The sequence below is a fragment of the Sceloporus undulatus genome, chromosome 2, assembly GCF_019175285.1.
Source record: "Sceloporus undulatus isolate JIND9_A2432 ecotype Alabama chromosome 2, SceUnd_v1.1, whole genome shotgun sequence".
Lineage (NCBI taxonomy): Eukaryota > Metazoa > Chordata > Lepidosauria > Squamata > Phrynosomatidae > Sceloporus > Sceloporus undulatus.
In genome coordinates, this window is record NC_056523.1 from 281,515,477 (window position 1) to 281,532,965 (window position 17,489).

Here is a 17,489-nt window from a genome sequence, read left to right on the forward strand (position 1 = left end):
TGCCCCTTTTAAAAAAAACAGAGAATTAGGACATTAAAAAAAGAAAGAAACCTGCACACTGAAGTTCCATGTAAAAACTTTGCAAGTTTCCCCCACTGAATATTCAAAATGAAAGAGACATTTGGCCAAAGTCAATGAAAAGTAATATCTTACTTCTTCAGAATATCAGGAAACAAGAGAAGAAAGAAATTCTAAGATTGTGAACTTTTGCAAATTATAGATTTTATGCCACTATATTAAAATAATTTCAAATTCTAATGTTCACAGTATAAAGATCTGGATGATTTTCTTGCTAATGAATATATAAGTATAGGTTTGAAATTAAGTGAATTATTCATAGTTTTGCTTCCAGGAATTGGATGCTTGTTTCCATGAGCTTGGTACTTATGGCTGAACTAACTATCCATAGGGTTAACATGCAGGGGTAGTTGTGTTAGCCATTTAACAAATACAAACAAAAATCCATCAGTGATACCTTTATTGGCCAACCAAAATGCACAATTTACTTGATGCAGTCTCTCAGAGTTCCATCGGCTTCTTCATCAGACAAGATGTTACAATCCAAAAAGGAGAAGAAAACAAACAAACAAAAAATTGGACATGTTAGTCAGATGCCTGCATGTTGTTTCAGTCCTTAGTAAAGATGTTATGATGGGGAGGATATCTTTTGCAGGCTTCTCCTCCTTTTGGCCAGGCAGCAATAAGGAGATTTTCAAAGTCCTGGGTTGTTTCTGTTTAGCCAGTCCCATTACAAGAGCAGCTTCTATCAGAGGAATGGGGAAATACTGGCCTGTTACAGACAGGCCAAAATAAAGCTGCTTCGAGTCACTTTGGAGGTATGGTATTTCAATGATGCATGCGTCCTAAGAGTCCAAAAGCCACACCAAAGCCATGCACCAGTTCTAAGGACTGGAGTGCAGCTTTGGTGCGGCTTTTGGACTCTTAGGACACATGCATCATTGAAATACCATACCTCCAAAGTGACTCGAAGCAGCTTTATTTTGGCCTGTCTGTAACAGGCCACTGATTCTTCTCAAAATCCTAAATTCCTGCCTCCCATCAAAATTTGTTCTACTGAGACTATGTGGGGTTGATGGAGGTGATACGAAGGAGAAGAGGATGATAAAGTCTCCCTGTGTGAGCAGACATCCACTTGTGTGATATTGGATTTTTCTCATTGAATGTAGAGTCTGTGGAACAGATAAAAAAGTTTAGAAAAAGCATTCTAGTGTTTAATGATCTGCTTTTTTAATAAAAAACAGAAACAAAAGTGGCTTCTTGTTTGTTTTAATTTTTATATAACAGACTTTTAGGAAATCACTCAGATCTTTCATGCAATTAGGTGAAAATTGTTAGCAAGGAAATAATAAGTGCCAAGTGATCTGAAAGACTGTATTTCTCTGTATGAGCCTTCCTGGCCATAGAGATCTGCAGGAGAGGCCCTTCATCCAGTCCCATCACCTTCACAGGTGTGGCTTGTGTGGAAATAAGAGAGGTCCTTCTGGGTGGTTGCTCCTATACTTTGGAAATAGCTTTCGGGGATGGGGCTAGAATGGCCCTTTCCTTGTTATCCTTCCATCTGCAAGTTAATACTTTAAAAAAAAAACTTGGCAGACTTTTAAAACTTAAGGAAAAGGCTGTAAAAGAATGCTGTATTGTTTTAAATTGCGCTGGTTTAACTTTTTTCATTTATCCCTATTTTTTAAAAAAAAACATTTGCATTGTTTAATATGGTTAATAGTTTATTTCTGTTATAATGTTGATTTCTGTATGCTTTGAATTATGTCCTAATTGTTTTAATTTGTAAGCCACATTGAGTCCCATCATGGAGAAAGGGTGAGCTGTAAATAGAGGAGTAGATGATGATGGTGAAGGATGATAATGAATTTTATTCTTTGTCCACATGATTCATGACTGAGAAGCTTCCTTAGATCAAATAAGTGCTTTTGCCCAACAAGCTAAATATTGTTCACAATTACTGGTTGTGGTTTCTAAAGTTTCAACTGTGAATATTTCTGAGCTGCCTTGAGTTGCAAGATCCGTGGATGGCAAGTCTGTGGATATGGAAAGTGGACTATATGATTAACAGTCCCACTGATACAGTTGTATAGGATTGGATAGAGATTGAGGAAGAAGGCTAGCACAGTGAGAAGTGCCAGCTTCTAGTAATGGGGTGACCCTGTGTTTTAAGTGTTTGATTACCAGTATGTCAGTTGGCCCTATTGTATTAGGTAAACTTTTCACAATACCCTATGCAAGGATATCTTGGGATACCTCCTTCTGCAAGTGAAGAGAATGTAAAACCTTTGACACAACCAGAAGTTGCACACACATTGTGTTGCAATAGGATATTGGCCAAATAAACACTGAGTTGTCATCTCCTATGATCAGGTCTAATTATGGCCTGTTACAGACAGCCAAAATAAAGCTGCTTCGAGTCACAGTGGAGGTATGGTGTTTCAATGATGCATACGTCCTAAGAGTCCAGAAACCACACCAAAGCCACGCTCCAGTCCTTAGGGCTGGAGCGTGGCTTTGGTGTGACTTCTGGACTCTTAGGACGCATGCATCATTGAAACACCATACCTCCACTGTGACTCGAAGCAGCTTTATTTTGGCTGTATGTAACAGGCCAATATTATAATAGGTGCAAAACTTGGCCAACCTATTTCTTGGGTGGATGGGTGGGTGGGGGGATTGAATGGGCACAACACTGTTATCAGAGCTTCATAAAGAAAGAAAAAATCTTTAGGAACTTTAGAGTGATGAGGGGAAAATATAGTAAGGTATCAAAGACAAATATCCACATGCACATATACACTAAAACTGTGGTGACTAACCTATGGCATGTGTGCCCTCTCTGGCATGCAAAGACATTTTGGAGGGCAATGGAGAGATAGAATGGCAGGGGAATAGGAGGAACAAGCACACACCTGTTCCTTTTCCTGCCCTCCTGGACCTTTAGCTATCTCTGAGGAAGTCCCTCCCCTAGAAGTCTCCCCCCTCCAATAGGGCAGTAGTCTCAGACCCAGAAGTCCCCCCCCCCCAGAAATTCCACCCTGGCACTAGGTAACACCCGGTGCTGGAACACCTTTGAGTTTGGGTGCTCTGTCCTCTGTTCACCATCACTGCACAGAGGAAATATGTATGTTCTCACAATATTAACTGTTGTTTCTCTCATTTGCAAGTAATATCAAAGGACAAAACTTAGAAATGGGCAAGCCCTGGCATATACAAGTATACTGGAACAATGACACATAGCCATAAGCCCACATCCCATGCTACTATGAAAGGACATAAATGTGTTGCAGTAATTCAGCACAGTAAACATTTAGGCCTAAAGCAAATGTGACTCTAGAACCAGGGGGAAAAAGGACAAAGTAGGATGCTTTGTTTGGCTCCAGCCTGCAAGTGGGGTCTCATGCCATCCAGCATTTAACAGATGAAAACTGGGACAGAATGAGAGCCTGTTAATGCCCCCCTCATGCTGCTACTGCCTCCAGAGATGTAGAATGTATCACATTGCAGAGCAGCTTTTCTATGGCCTGTTCCAGACTGCCAAAATAAAGCTGCTTCGGGTCTCTTGACGGTCTGCTGCTAGCATGCATGTGTCCTAAGAATCCGGAAGCTGCACCAAAGCTGCGCTCCAGTGCTTAGGAACGGAGTGTGGCTTTGGCGCAACCTCTGGACCCATGCATCATTAAATAGCATACCTCCAAAGAGACCCGAAGCAGCTTTATTTTGGCAGTCTGGAAACAGGCCTATATAGAATCATAGAGCTGGAAGAGACCACAGATTCAGCATCTTCCTGAATGTGTCCTCAGAAAAGGCTCTGTGAGAGGAGAAAGGGGCAACTAAACAAATTTGTGTCATCACAACCCATTCCCCCAGTTATGCAATTCCCATTACCAAAAGCCATGTACTGAAGTCCCAGGCATTCAAAAGCCTACAGTCTTGTTTCATTTGATTTGCAGTTCAAAGCAACAGTAGGAGAGGGAAGGAAAGAAGAAGTCAGCAAGTAAAAGAAAGAGAGTCCTTGTTTTTCGGGCTACGTAGCGATGTTCTAGCAGAGTTTCTTTCTGACATTTCACCAGCATCTGTGGCTGGCATCTTCAGAGAAGATTTTCTCTGAAGATGCCAGCCACAGATGCTGGTGAAACATCAGAAAGAAATGCTGCTAGAACATCGCCACATAGCCCGAAAAACCCACAAAAAACTATGGATGCCGGCCATGAAAGCTGTCGACTTTACAGTCCTTGTTTTATCACACTGTAGGCAAAGAGGAAGCCACTTACACCTCCTTAACATTGCTGTGGACTTGCTTTCCAAGGCTTCTGTTTTCCCAAGATTTTCTTTTTCTTCTTGAGCATTTTCCTGTGTGAGCAGCTATCCTCCTGAACCTGAAGGTTAGGCAAAATTTCTAGATTCAGTGTTTTTAGATTATTGGTCAGGCCCAGAGAATTTGTATTTCCCAAGAAGGTAATACTTTTGTATTTCTAAAGTATTTATAGCAAGGTTGGGCAACTGCATAGATGGCAGAGCCTATTTTTCCTTCCAGAACCTGTCTGGCTAGCCAGACTGATGAGTTTCAGCACCTGTTAAGTGACAAGGCCAACAATTTAGCCAGTTTGGGCAGATTTCCCCCCTCTTTTTGGAGAGATTTTGAGGGCTTTGCAGGGTTAGATGAAGAACAATGCTGTATTTTTAGACAGTCTTGACCCATTTGGTGGGCAAAAAATTGTGTTCCAATTTTTTTTATGGAGCTATGAGCTGGAGAAGTCTTTGGGGGCAGGGGGGGGGAGTCCCAAGGACTACATGCAGCCCACAGGCCACACTTTGTCCACCTCTAATTTAAAGTGTATTTCCAAAGTTTCATGACTGTATTGGAGTTAATATGAGATACAGGTTCTTGAAACCCTCTTTGGATTGCAATATAAATAAATAAAATTTATAACAGTAGTAAAGAGAGATGCTGGAGGTTTCGTATATCAAGCACTTCAAATGTGATGGTCTCCCCCACCCAATGTATATTGAAGGCAGAAAATGTTCATTAGCAAGCTGTTGACTAAAGACAATATTTCTTTTGAACTAATTAACATTCTCATAGGGTTTATGGACAACATAAGAAATAGTATTATATTGTTCTATGGAATATTTCACCAACCACAATTCTAATAACCTGCACAGAGTGCACACCAATACCACACAATAATGTAAAATCTGTATAATTACATAATTGACAGGAGAATGGTAAAAATGAGTTAAGCTGGTTACTTTCTTAACGGTCCAAACAATGATAAAATGTGTACTCAAACAGATAGGTATTAAGTTACATAATTGACTTTTCAATATTTTTTCACTATTTGATGATTTGAATTAATGATTCTTTCACAGATTTTTTTTAAAAAATCAATGCTTTTTACTGATTAATTTTTAATGTGTATTTCGTTAAATTGTTTTCTTATACTGTAAGTTGCAGCATTATATAAGTACTTTAAGGGTGTTTAATTTTTTTAAAAAAATAAGAAAATGATTGTGTCACAATGCTGTGATGCCTTACATATTTACATCTACCTTGTTTACTATTAACAAAAACTGCCTAGAGATACAAAGAAGGTAAGTGTGGACATGTTTTAATGTATAACTTAAAGAAGAATGGGGGTGTAGTTTCTATGTATTTAACCACCCCCACCCCCATTTGCTACACAATCCCACATGGTTGTGCTATTGCCTTTGCATAGTGCTTTATAAATCTATGCTGTCAGGTCTAGAAAAAAAAAACACTGCAGGGGCACACTTTGAAATGATTTCTGGATAAACTTTTAGTTGCTAGTGTCTCTTAATAAAACATTAATCTTATGCTGTAGGCTAGCCCAGAGAACTGTGAATGACTCCAATTAATAGGCGTGAATATCATTTACACCTTTCTTTCTGCTCTAAGTAAGGCTACAGCTGGAAAATACAGACTTGAAAAAGACTATTTCAAATAGAATTGGTAGACAATACTTAAAACCACAATTCTTTTTAATGAAAAAAGTATGCAACATTTTAAGGAAACTAAAATAATGACTTCCCTGCTGTTTGTTCTCATATAGAAACAAAAACAGAATAAGGCAATGGCTGCAATCCAACACTCATGGGTTTCTGTGGCATTGAAACCATGCTCTGGATTGCAGCCAATATTGAAATGATGCTTCAAAATATTTAATGGTTTCCATCTTTTAGATCAATATTCTGTCTATCTATCTCCAATTATGATTTCAGCATGGTCAGAGGAACTGATTTATTGATTCATTGACTTTTACAGAACTGATGTAGCTTTGACTTTCAGCAAGAGTTTGTTGTGTCAACAGAGAGACTGCAAACTATACACTATAAGTGGTTTCTACTTATTTATGGTGATGTTGGATTGTGGAAAATAGAGATATAAAGATACTGATATTCTCGATTTGATGAGAGATTGTGTCTTGATGTACTGAGATGCCTCATCAAGAAAACTGTCAATCTGAGGTTGTTGGGTGTCCCCCCCCCCCCCCGGGTGTTTTATTGAATACCAAAGTCAGGATTCTCCAACCCACTGTATTGCCAATTACTATGTATGGTTATGAAAACTGTACAGTAAAGATGGCTGGTAGGAAGATAAACAACTCATTTAGGATGTGGTGATGGAGAGGAATTCTATGGATACTCTAGACTGCCCAAAGGACAAATAAAGTGTACAAATATTATTTGAATTTTTTTTGGTGCAGGGAAACCCTCTTTTAATCTTATCTAGTAGAAAGTAAACTTCATGAATACTAGAATGAAATAAGCCAAGATTCCCATGTTGCATGGAAAAAGAACTCAAAGGGGTAAGCTTCCTCACTATCCCACATTCACCAACTGACACTGGGGAGATTTTCACACAGAGGATAAGGATAGGAGTAGCAGGATTCTCCCGTCCTTATCGAGCAATTGTGAGAAAATTATGACATGATGTCCCACAATGTTGCACTCATTCCATTTTTCACTCATCAGTGAAGTGTCATGGTCCCATCACTTTTCATTAAAAGTAGTTTCCTGGCGTCATGTGATAATCTTCCCACAACTGTGTGATAAGAACATGAGCATCCTGCTCATTCCCGTCCTTATCCTCCATGTGATAATCTCCTCGGTATAGTCATCAGGACAGATATCTGCTTAATCCTTATTCAACTAAATCAGAAATGCTTTTGGAAAAATGCTAATTCTTTGTCCAATTGACAATCGGATGCTTCCACTTGTTTATATCACAATCCCTGTGTTACCTAACTATTCCTAGAAGTGTGCAACTATTTTGGAGTAATTAAAAAGCTGAACTATATAGGGCCATGGTTTTTACAAAGGATACTGTTTAGCACTGCAACTCCCAGATTGCCCAAATCAATATGGATAATGGCTGCACAAGCCAAGGGATTCTGGGAGTTTTTGTTCAAAAGGTAGCCTTTGCAAGCCCTGTACACACAAATGCAGAGAGTAAAGAAAGGACATGAATGCATACTGTTTTTGGCACTCCATTTGTATCCACTCCTCACTTCTTCATAAATGGAAGGTTTGCTTGTTCAGATGTAGGCAACAGATTCAGGCCTAAATATAATTGGTAGTCCAACTAGAGTAGACTCAATGAATCAATTACTGAATGGAAAGTGAGCACTTATCTATATTCAATGAATCTACCAAGCTGGGACCAGCATTTATATTTAAGCCTTTGGCATCTGAGAGCCAACATGGTGTAGTTGTTTCAGTGTTGGACCTCAGAGACTATCTACACTGCAAAATTAATGCAGTCTGACAGAACTTTCACTGCCATAGCTCAATGACAGGTAGTCTTGAAATTTGTAGTTTTGTGAGATACTTAGCCTTCTCTCTCAGAGAGCTCTGGTGCCACAATAAAGTACAAATCCCAGGATTCCACAGCATGTAGCCATGGCAGTTAAAGCAGTGTCAAACTGTCATTAATTTTGCAGTGTGGCAATATCTCTACTCAGCCATGGATGCCCACTGGATTACCTTAAGAAAGTCATACTCTCTTGGTCTTAGAGAAAGGCAAAGGCAAATCCCCTCTGAACAAATATTGCCAAGAAAACTCTATGATGAGTTCAGCTTAGTCTTGCCATAAGTTGGAAATGACTTGAAGGCACATAGCAAGAACAACTTTGGTAGCATTCAAAGACATAGCCTTGTTAGTCTGTAGAATCAGTATGTAGAGACATCTTGTAGCATCTTTGAAGTTGAACAGACTGCCCCTAAGAGGCAGCCTGCAGCTGCCTCTTTCTTTGCCAGATCAGGGCCACAGCAATCATATGCTGCAGCCCTGATCAGGCCTTTCTCATGGTGCAAAAAGGAGCTGCAAAAGTGGCTCCTTTTTGTGCCACGGAAAGGGTGCCATAGCCACCAGCGCCATGGCTTTTTGGCGTTCTTTTGGCACTGCATCATCTGGCTGCAGTGCCAAAAGAGCACTGTGACATTGCCCACTGTCATGCTGGCATCATGAGGACACCACAGTCCCACTCCACCCCATGCCAAATTTTGATGCCGGTCTGTACAGCCAGTATGAGAATAACTGAAAGAAAGAAGTTGGCAGCACGAGCTTTCAGGGACTAAAGTCTGCTTCATCAGATGATTTATCTACATCTGAGGAATCATAGAGTTGGAAGAAACCACAAGGGCCATCCAGTCCAACCCCCTGCCATGCAGGAAATCCCAATCAAAGCATCCCTGACAGATGGCCATCCAGCCTCTGCTTAAAGACCTCCAAAGAAGGAGATTCCACTACACTCTGAGGGAGTGTGTTCCACTGTAGAACAGCCCTTACTGTCAGAAAGTTCCTCCTAATGTTGAGGTGGAATCACTTTTCCTGTCACTTGCATCCATTGTTCCGGGTAGGGAAGTAGACTTTAATCAATGAAAGCTCATGCTGCCAACTTCTTTCCTTCATTTAGTTTAAAAGCTGCTACAAGATCTCTCTACGTACTAACTTTGTCAGCGGTTCCTGAATATTTTGAATACCAGTTCGGGGGGGGGGGGGGGAGTTTAGTTTTCTCCACTACCACTAATGTCTCAGAAGAATATAGTGACAAGGTCGTTCTGGGAAAATAAGATGGTGACAACCATTACCTCTACTCATATGAGCTCTGCTACTGTTGCCAAGAGAGTCCTGAAAAGAGGTATGCATTCATAACAAACCAATGATATTTTTTAAAAGGGGAAACTAATATGTAATTCATTCTAATAAGTACTGTAACGCAAGTACTAAGACCTTTAGTAATGAAATGTTTCAGATCCAAGTCACAATTCTCGAACTTGGATCCCCATGAATCAGTCATTTTTGTTGGGATTTAAGTGCAATTAATTTAATCTGGACAGAATGAAATGGTCAGACCATTCAACAATTTATTCAGTGGGCTTGCTTTGGTTTTGAATAAGCTATAGCATTTAGGCAACAGTGTGCAACTTACTGTTTCTTCATATTGCAGAGTATACAGAATTACCTTTGACGTGTGACCTGCTCAACTTGCTATATCAGTGGAGGGAGGGCAAAGTGGACTTCATGAACTGCATGCAGCCTTCCAGAGTTCCCCAGTATCCCAGAAATTCCTCTTATATGAATGTATGCATCTTCAGGTCATCTTGATTTATTGGATTTATTACAGTAACTGTTGAGTCCCTTCCCAGATACACTCAGGTTCACTCTACGGATCAAGGAGGAATTTCTATCACACCCTTTTACTCAGAATGAAGTCTCTTTGGAGAAAACACAACTTACTTTTGAGTAAGTAAACACGGCATAAAGTAGGGCTTGTTCTTTCCCTTAGGGTCATTCCTAAACAGATCATTCCACCTAATCATAGAATCACCGAGTTGGAAGAGACCACAAGGGCCATCCAGTGCAATCTACTGCTCCTGCTTCAGGGTGTGTGTGTGTGTGTTTTATGTCATCTGTCAACTTACCATGACCCCATGAATTTCATAGGATTTTCTTAGGCAAGGAATACTCAGAGGTGCTTTTGCTAGCTCCGTCCCCTGAAATATAGGTTATAGCACCTGGTGATCATTGGCAGTCTCATCCCTGCTTTGCTAATAGCAAGATTACAAGATTTGCAAGAAGCAAGATTGCAAAATAGAAATAAACAAATAAATCATAAATAAAATAAAATAAAATAAATAAGAGTCTTTCTTGGCTCTTCTTCAAACTGTGCTTCCCATTTAATAAAAGAAGACTTTAGCACAGTTTTTACAGTCTAAGCACTTGGCTCCAAGGTGTTGATGGTCATTAGCAATATCTCAATTCAGCCAATTGGGACACTTTTTTGTATCAAATTAAGCTTCAAGATTTCTGGGGATTTCATTATGCACAAACTCTTCCCTGACAATCTTCAGAGAATTCCCATTTGTGAGCAGTTGTGGAGTGAACTGAAAATGAAGATATGAGTAGCACATGAAAAAGTGGGGAAGAAAACTGGATTACTGTGGTGAAAAGGTGTTACATGGCAGCATGGTAACAGGATGAAATGACAAAAATCATAATGAGTGGGACTGCTAGTGCTGCATTAGTCCCCTGGGTTAGAGGAGGCATAGTATAGGTTAAAATAGGAGATTGTGTATTTTAGTTTTCATTGGAGTTTTGTTGTTTATAAATTATACTGTGGTTGTTTTTTTAGAACATTTGAGAGTGGTTAGATAAAAGAGTTCTTGGATTTTAAGCAAATGCCTGCCAGTGGCAATGTGGAACCACATAACACACCGAGAAGCATAAAAGTAATTTGAAGAAGAAAAAAAGACGAGGAAAAGGCAGTTTAGCATGCTGCAACAATCATTTAACATTTATTGAGTTCATCTGAGAGCATATTTATTGAGTTCATCTGTAATCACTTAACAAAACCTCTCTTCTCCCTCCTTACCAGAAAGAAAACATTTGTGGTTTACAGTAGGTCCAGCTCCATATTTTATATTTTTGTCTGTGTGTATGTGTTTAAGAAAGAGAAAACACTTGGAAAAGTTACTTTTTGCAATAAAAATCCCAGAACCCACTAGCCAGAGTGGCTAGAGTCCATGCTGAGTGGGGGAATCCTAGGTTGTGATCCAAAAGGTTGCTGCTTTTGTAAGATACATGACAGGGCAGAAGAACTGAAAGAACTTTGAAAACTGATTAGCTGTTTTCTCCATGTAGGCTCCAACCTATGGCGACTGTATAGAAGGGTTTTTCAGGCAAAATTTATTCACATGTTTAACACTGCCTTCCTTTTGGGCTGAAGGTGTGTTATCCAGGGGAAAGTGTGTGATATGTCCATTTTTATTCCCAAGAAGCTGCTCTCCTCTGAGGTTGAGACAGTGTAACATGTCCAAGGTACTCAGTTGGCTTCCATGGCTGAGAAGGGATTCAGTTCAAATCCTGGTCTCCCAGAATATTACTCCAAATCTCAAACCACTACACCATACTAGCTCCACAATATTTAACATAAAAAACCTACTAATATTTCAAAACAAGTAGTGGACTTGTAACCACATCTAATTTGTGGGAATCATGGTGCTGTATGCAGTTCGTGGTGGATCCCAGGGGCAGAACATTTGTTTTCAAGCCATCCCACTTGTTCAACCCAAATAAAATTAATAACATATTACAAGGACTTTTTAAAGGTATTTTGGAAGCATATGGTTCTGTACAGACCGCCCAAAAAGGGCGGCCTGCCAGTGCCCTGGTTTGCTCTGTGAGGAAGCTGCAGCAGACAAATGTGCAGCTTCCCCGCAGAGCAAAAAGAAAAGCGGGTTCTTTTTGTGGTGCCATAATGATGGCACAGTGCACCAATGGCACACTCGTGACATCATTATGGCGCTGCAATGTGCGGATGCTAGACGTCCATCGTGTCAAAATGGCGGCACCCATCTGTACAGGCCACCACCATTTTGACATATGAAAGATGTGCTAGGGTTGTGGGGCATCTGCTATGGCATCGATCTGTACCGGGCCAATCTTTCTCATATGATGCCGGTTTCATACCGATCAAAAGGGTTTTTATATATATAAATAATGCAAAAATAACAAGCACTGCCATGACTTTCTATTCTAACCTTAATGAGTAATATGAAACTAACTTGCAACTGCTGTAATGAGAACAAATTAATTGTTGAAAAGCAGCTTTCTATAATCATATCTGCTTCAGTGGTGTCACTATGGTTGGTGTTAACCAGTACACTAACTCATAGTGTCACCCACATTGACCTCCTCTCACCAGTGTCTCCTTCACCAGTATTGCAGCTGCCGCCTGAAGAAAATGCTTCTTTTCATGCCCACTCCTCCAGGTTCCAGCTGTTACTGAGAAGGGAGAGAGTGCTTTCAGCTCTCTAGCTGCAAAATACAGACATAGCAGTTGAACTGGAATAATAATACTTCAACAGTGTAGTGTGATAGGGACCTACCACACAGATTGCATGGTTTTTAATATAGAAATGTTTGATTGCAACACAGTGAGACAAAGAAAAGGAGAATATTACAATTTCTCATTGATACTATATGCACAACAGACAATACATTGAGGGTCTTTCTTCGATGCCCATTTTCATCACTCCCCTCAATCTCTGGTGGTGGGGAATGAATTTCACCCCTCAGATTGCCACACTAAAGCACCCCTCTGGGGGCATGAGCCAATGTGGGTGCCCTGATTGCTCCAAAATGGTAGGAGCTGAGAGCCACAATGAAGGATTGAAAATGAGAAGGAAAGAAGGGGAGCCAAGGGCAATGAAGAGAAACAGACTAATGCTCTCCCTGCCCCCAATGCCTTGCTGTATACTGAGGCTGAAGTTTGCAAGGCCCCAGCAATGGCATCACTATGGTTTGTGTCACCTTGTGTGCTAATTCATGGTGTCACCCCCACCCCTATTAACTTCATCCAGTTCCACATCATACAGAATCAGTACTAATGTTTTTGTAATAATAGTACTCACAAATCATAATCCCACCTAAGGTTTTCAAGGAGTTGGGACTCCATATTTAGCTCCAGTTGAGAATTGGGTGAATTTCCATTCCATCCCTATTTCATGATAAAAGCAATGACTATATACAGCAAATCCAGAACACCACTAGCATGGTGTGTCAGAAGCTTATTATGACATTACTTTTCTGGGATAAGAAATACTTGCATCTATGCCTTTTGTCCTCATACCCATACCAAATGTATGAAAAATATGTTGACTACTCAGATTGCCAGCAATTGTTAAGAAGTCTAGCATGACAATCTATTCAGCTACTAGCATAAGAATTTCAAGATTGCCTTGAATGTATTATGTAGCCATAAAGGAATTCTATAGAATGTTTCTCATGTGGCATATCATCTTTGAGAACAACTCTGGAGGGCATACTCAACTAATCCAAGGAAACAGGTGGAATATCCTTTGCAATTGCACTCTATAGTGAGACTGTCTTGCATTTGTAAACCTTCACTCCATTGATGATAACTGATATCACTATTCACGTTGGCATGAAAATCATCCTTTTGTTGGTGTTGGAGTAAGGTTTTTTTTTTTTTTTAGTGTGATTAATTCATTGTATCAAATGCCTCAAATCTATATTATGTGTATTTTGTGGCAGGACTTCTTACCACAATCTTATGCATGTTTACTCAGAAGGGGTACAGTCCAAAATAAATATTCATACTCTTAAAGGTGCATTTTGTTCCATTCTTTCAGTATTGAAATCTTCACTTATTTCATTCGCTTTTATATGTTTTTTCTCATCACGGAGTGAAAGTATTTTTCCACGGTTTTCCAAAAGAGAACAGTTTGGATATCTATGGTATATTCTCTCATCATAACACTTCAGCTAGTCTAGTTTTTAGAATTAGGAGCTAAACAGAGAGCACAGAGTGGTGGTATCCACAAATTAAGCTTGAGATCCCTGGTTCCTGTAAACAAAACAGTCTGCTATTGATTTTGGATCTTTATGAAACACATTTCTTAATAGAGAGGGCCAAGGCAGAGAGGATTCAGCTTTGCAAAAAATATGTGCATATGCTCAGAAATATTCAAAACATTTCTGATTAAGAATTTCTCACCTTTGATAGGTCTTTGTAGCCAGGCTTTTATTGCTGCACTTGCAGCAGTTCATTTTTTTCCCTAGCTGATCAGTCCTTACTTTAACAACACTCCTTATGAACCTTTAACAAGCCAAGCATCTGAAGGATGAGAAAAGTGTAGGTGCTGATGTGAAAAGTTTGATTGGAAAGAAGAGGATAGGGATGCACATCAATGATTAGACTTAACTGAACTAGCTGCAAGATAACATGCTATGCTTTAGAAGAACTTTCCCCAAATGGACTGTTTCCAGATGTGTTGGACTCCTGTCATCTGCAGTCAACTATTACATAAATGAGGGGAAAAGGCAGGCTGGGAAAAGATAACTTTGGGCGCAAACAGACAGGCCAAAATAAAGCTGCTTCGGGTCACTTTGGAGATATGCTGTTTAAATGCTTCACGTGTCCTAAGAGGCCAGAAACTGCACCAAAGCCATGCTCCAGTCCTGAGGACTGGAGCGCAGCTTTGGTGCAGCTTCTGGCTTCTTAAGATGTGTATATCATTTAAACAGCCTACCTCCAAAGTGACCTGAAACATCTTTATTTTGGCCTGTCTGGGTCCCAAGAAACAAACAAACAAAAAAAGGAGTACTTTAAGAAAAACAAAACAAAACAGAAAACCATTCGTTTGTATCATTGGTTACAATTCTCATGTAATCCTATAAATCCCATTTTCTCTTCTAAAAGCAGATTTTTTATGTACAGAATGTGCAGAATCAGTAATAGCAATTCAGTTACTTCTGGTAATGACCATGATTTTGCATCTTCCTTTCCAGTGTTTAACTGGATTAATTTACTAATTTTCAAACCTGATGGGCCAAACTTTGATTGAAGAAATGAGAACAAACCCAGAATGGGCAAATCTGTTGGTTTTGATTTCTTAGACTTTTGATAGAAATACTATTCATTCCATACCTAGTCTCCCATTTAAGAAGAAAATTTCACATTTTGGAAGGTATGTGTCAAACAAACAACAAACAAACAAATAGTCCCAACTTGTTATACTTCCCTGTAAAATTAATATGTGTCTTATTACAAAGTATCTGGGGCATGAGATATCCCCTTAGTAGATTCTCTAATGGCTCCCATTCCTTTGGCATTGTGTACAGAAGCACTGTTAGTCCTGTCTCACGATATTTTCTCTACTGTGTGATGACTTAGATCTCCATCATATGCAGCAGCAATGAATGCCTCTGCCATAGTTATCTAGTATAATAGTCAGAAAAAGAAATAAAGAAATAAAAGAAACAAATCAAAGAAACAAAATCAAAGAAAAAGGAAAAAATAAAGAAAAAAGACAAACATTTAAAAAGCTTCCTCAGTCCAACAGAATCCAGGAATATCTTCATGTTTTCTAAATAATGTCACAATTACTCAAAGAACAAGTTTAAAAAATCAAAGATCCTCACGTAAATGACTTAAATCTATAATTAAACATTAATTCTTATTGTAAATTCATTCTATAAATTATTAACTGCTTTAACTTATATAAACTTATTCAGTTAGTCTTGAAATCCCCAACACATTATTTCTCCCATGTTCTTTGCTTATATATTTTATCATCTGTTCCCAACTTTGTACAAAAAAATCCGTTTTATTAACCTTCATAACATGAGTCAGTTTATCTAAGTTAGCCAATTCTAATAATTTTATTAACCAATCTTGTAGTGATGGAATAGAAGGGTTTTCCCACATTCTAGCATATTCTAACCTCGCAGCTATTATCATATAAAATAACAGTCTTTCTTTTGGTTTATTTATATTTGTATTGTTTTCTATCAGAATTAATAAGTACAATTCCGGAGTCATTCTTAATTTCACATTTAAAATCTTTTCAATCTCTACGTGTATTAAACTCCAGTTTTTTGAGGTTTTTTTTTACAAGTCCACCACTGATGGTATAAAGATCCAATTTCATTCTGACATTTCCAACAACTTGGATTCTATATAGTTTTCTTCCCACCCAAATATATCTCAAAATTTCTTTTTGCCAATCATTACTTTATCATTATATATGATAGGAATCATTTGAAATAAATATAAAAATTTTGGAAGTACATTCATGTTTATTGATGCAATTTTCCCTTTTAATGACAATTTTAAATCTTTCCATTTCATTAGATCCAGTTTAACTTCCCACCCAATTTTTTCGTAATTATTTCAAATAGGTCCAAATTTTTTTGTTAGTGTAATCCCCAAATATTTTATGTTTTTACCAAGAGAAAAACCTGTCCTCTCTGCCACTTTCTTTTCTTCCATTTTTGTCATATTTTTAGTTATCATTGTCAATTTATCTTTATTTATCCTTAAACCTGATTTTTTTTTCAAATTCCAGCAAATATTTATTCAATATTTCTAAATTTTCTAATGGATCTTCTAAATTAAAGCTAGGTCATCGGCAAACACCCTGATTTTAAATACTTTCTTTTTAATTTTAATTCCTTTAACTTCTCTATCATTTCTTAAGTTCCCAATTAATGATTCAATCACACATAAAAAAGTAGTGGAGACAACAGGCATCCCTGTCTAGGGAACCTGCTCCGTCTTTTCTCCGTTTACTACAACTTTGGCAAATTGGAAATTGTATATTGCTTGAATCAATTTTATAAAATTACTTCCCACATTCATCTTCTCTAAGACCTTCATCATGGATTTCCAATTTACACAATCAAATGCCTTTTCTATATCCAAAAACATTAGGGCTATTTGCTTATCAGGGTGTTTATCAGCAAATTCTATTACATTCAAGATTATTCTCAAATTATCTCTAATATATCTACCCGGAAGAAAACCACATTGTTCCTCTCCAATCCAGTCTTGTAAAAGTCCTTTGAATCTTGCAGCCAAAACATGAAAGAAAATTTTGTAATCTAAATTTAATAAAGATATGGGCCTGTAATTCTTAGGTTCTAATTTATTTTTGTTTCTTTTTCTTTTTCTTTTTGGTATTAAACATATGTTAGCCTCCTTCCATGTATTTGAGATTTTTGAAAGCAGCAATGAATTAATTACTTTCTGCAGTGGGGAGCTAATCTGTTCCAAAAAGGTTTTGTAATAGAGTGCTGTGAAGACATCAGGACCAAGAGCCTTATTGATTTTAATTTCTCCCTATATTCTTCTTCAATTTCTTTCGGGTTCCATTTATTTAAATTTTTTTGTATATCATCCAAATTAACATCATCTTCTTTGTATACATTTTCAAAAACAAAAATCACAGAACACCTTTTTAATCTCCTTTTGTTTTGTTACTATTTTGTTTTCTTATCCTCTAATTTGTATAATCCTAGATTTTTCTGTTTTTTCCCTTTAACTTGTATGATAACCATAGTTTTTTGTGGGTTTTTCAGACTATGTGGCCATGTTCTAGCAGAGTTTCTTCCTGACATTTCGCCAGCATCTGTGGCT

The 17,489-nt window shown here is 38.3% G+C and overlaps 2 long non-coding RNA genes across 2 annotated transcripts in view; one reads left to right on the plus strand and one right to left on the minus strand.

Moving 5' to 3' along the window:
* The window catches only part of LOC121920761, a 253,136-nt gene that overhangs the window by 174,007 nt on the left and 61,640 nt on the right, over positions 1-17,489 (plus strand). The window lies entirely within an intron of this gene.
* Positions 1,113-14,160, minus strand: LOC121920762. Its single transcript, XR_006101760.1, has 4 exons — positions 14,067-14,160; positions 12,249-12,364; positions 4,296-4,400; positions 1,113-1,190 (listed from the first exon to the last, which is right to left on the minus strand). It is a non-coding gene; the product is annotated as an uncharacterized LOC121920762 (long non-coding RNA).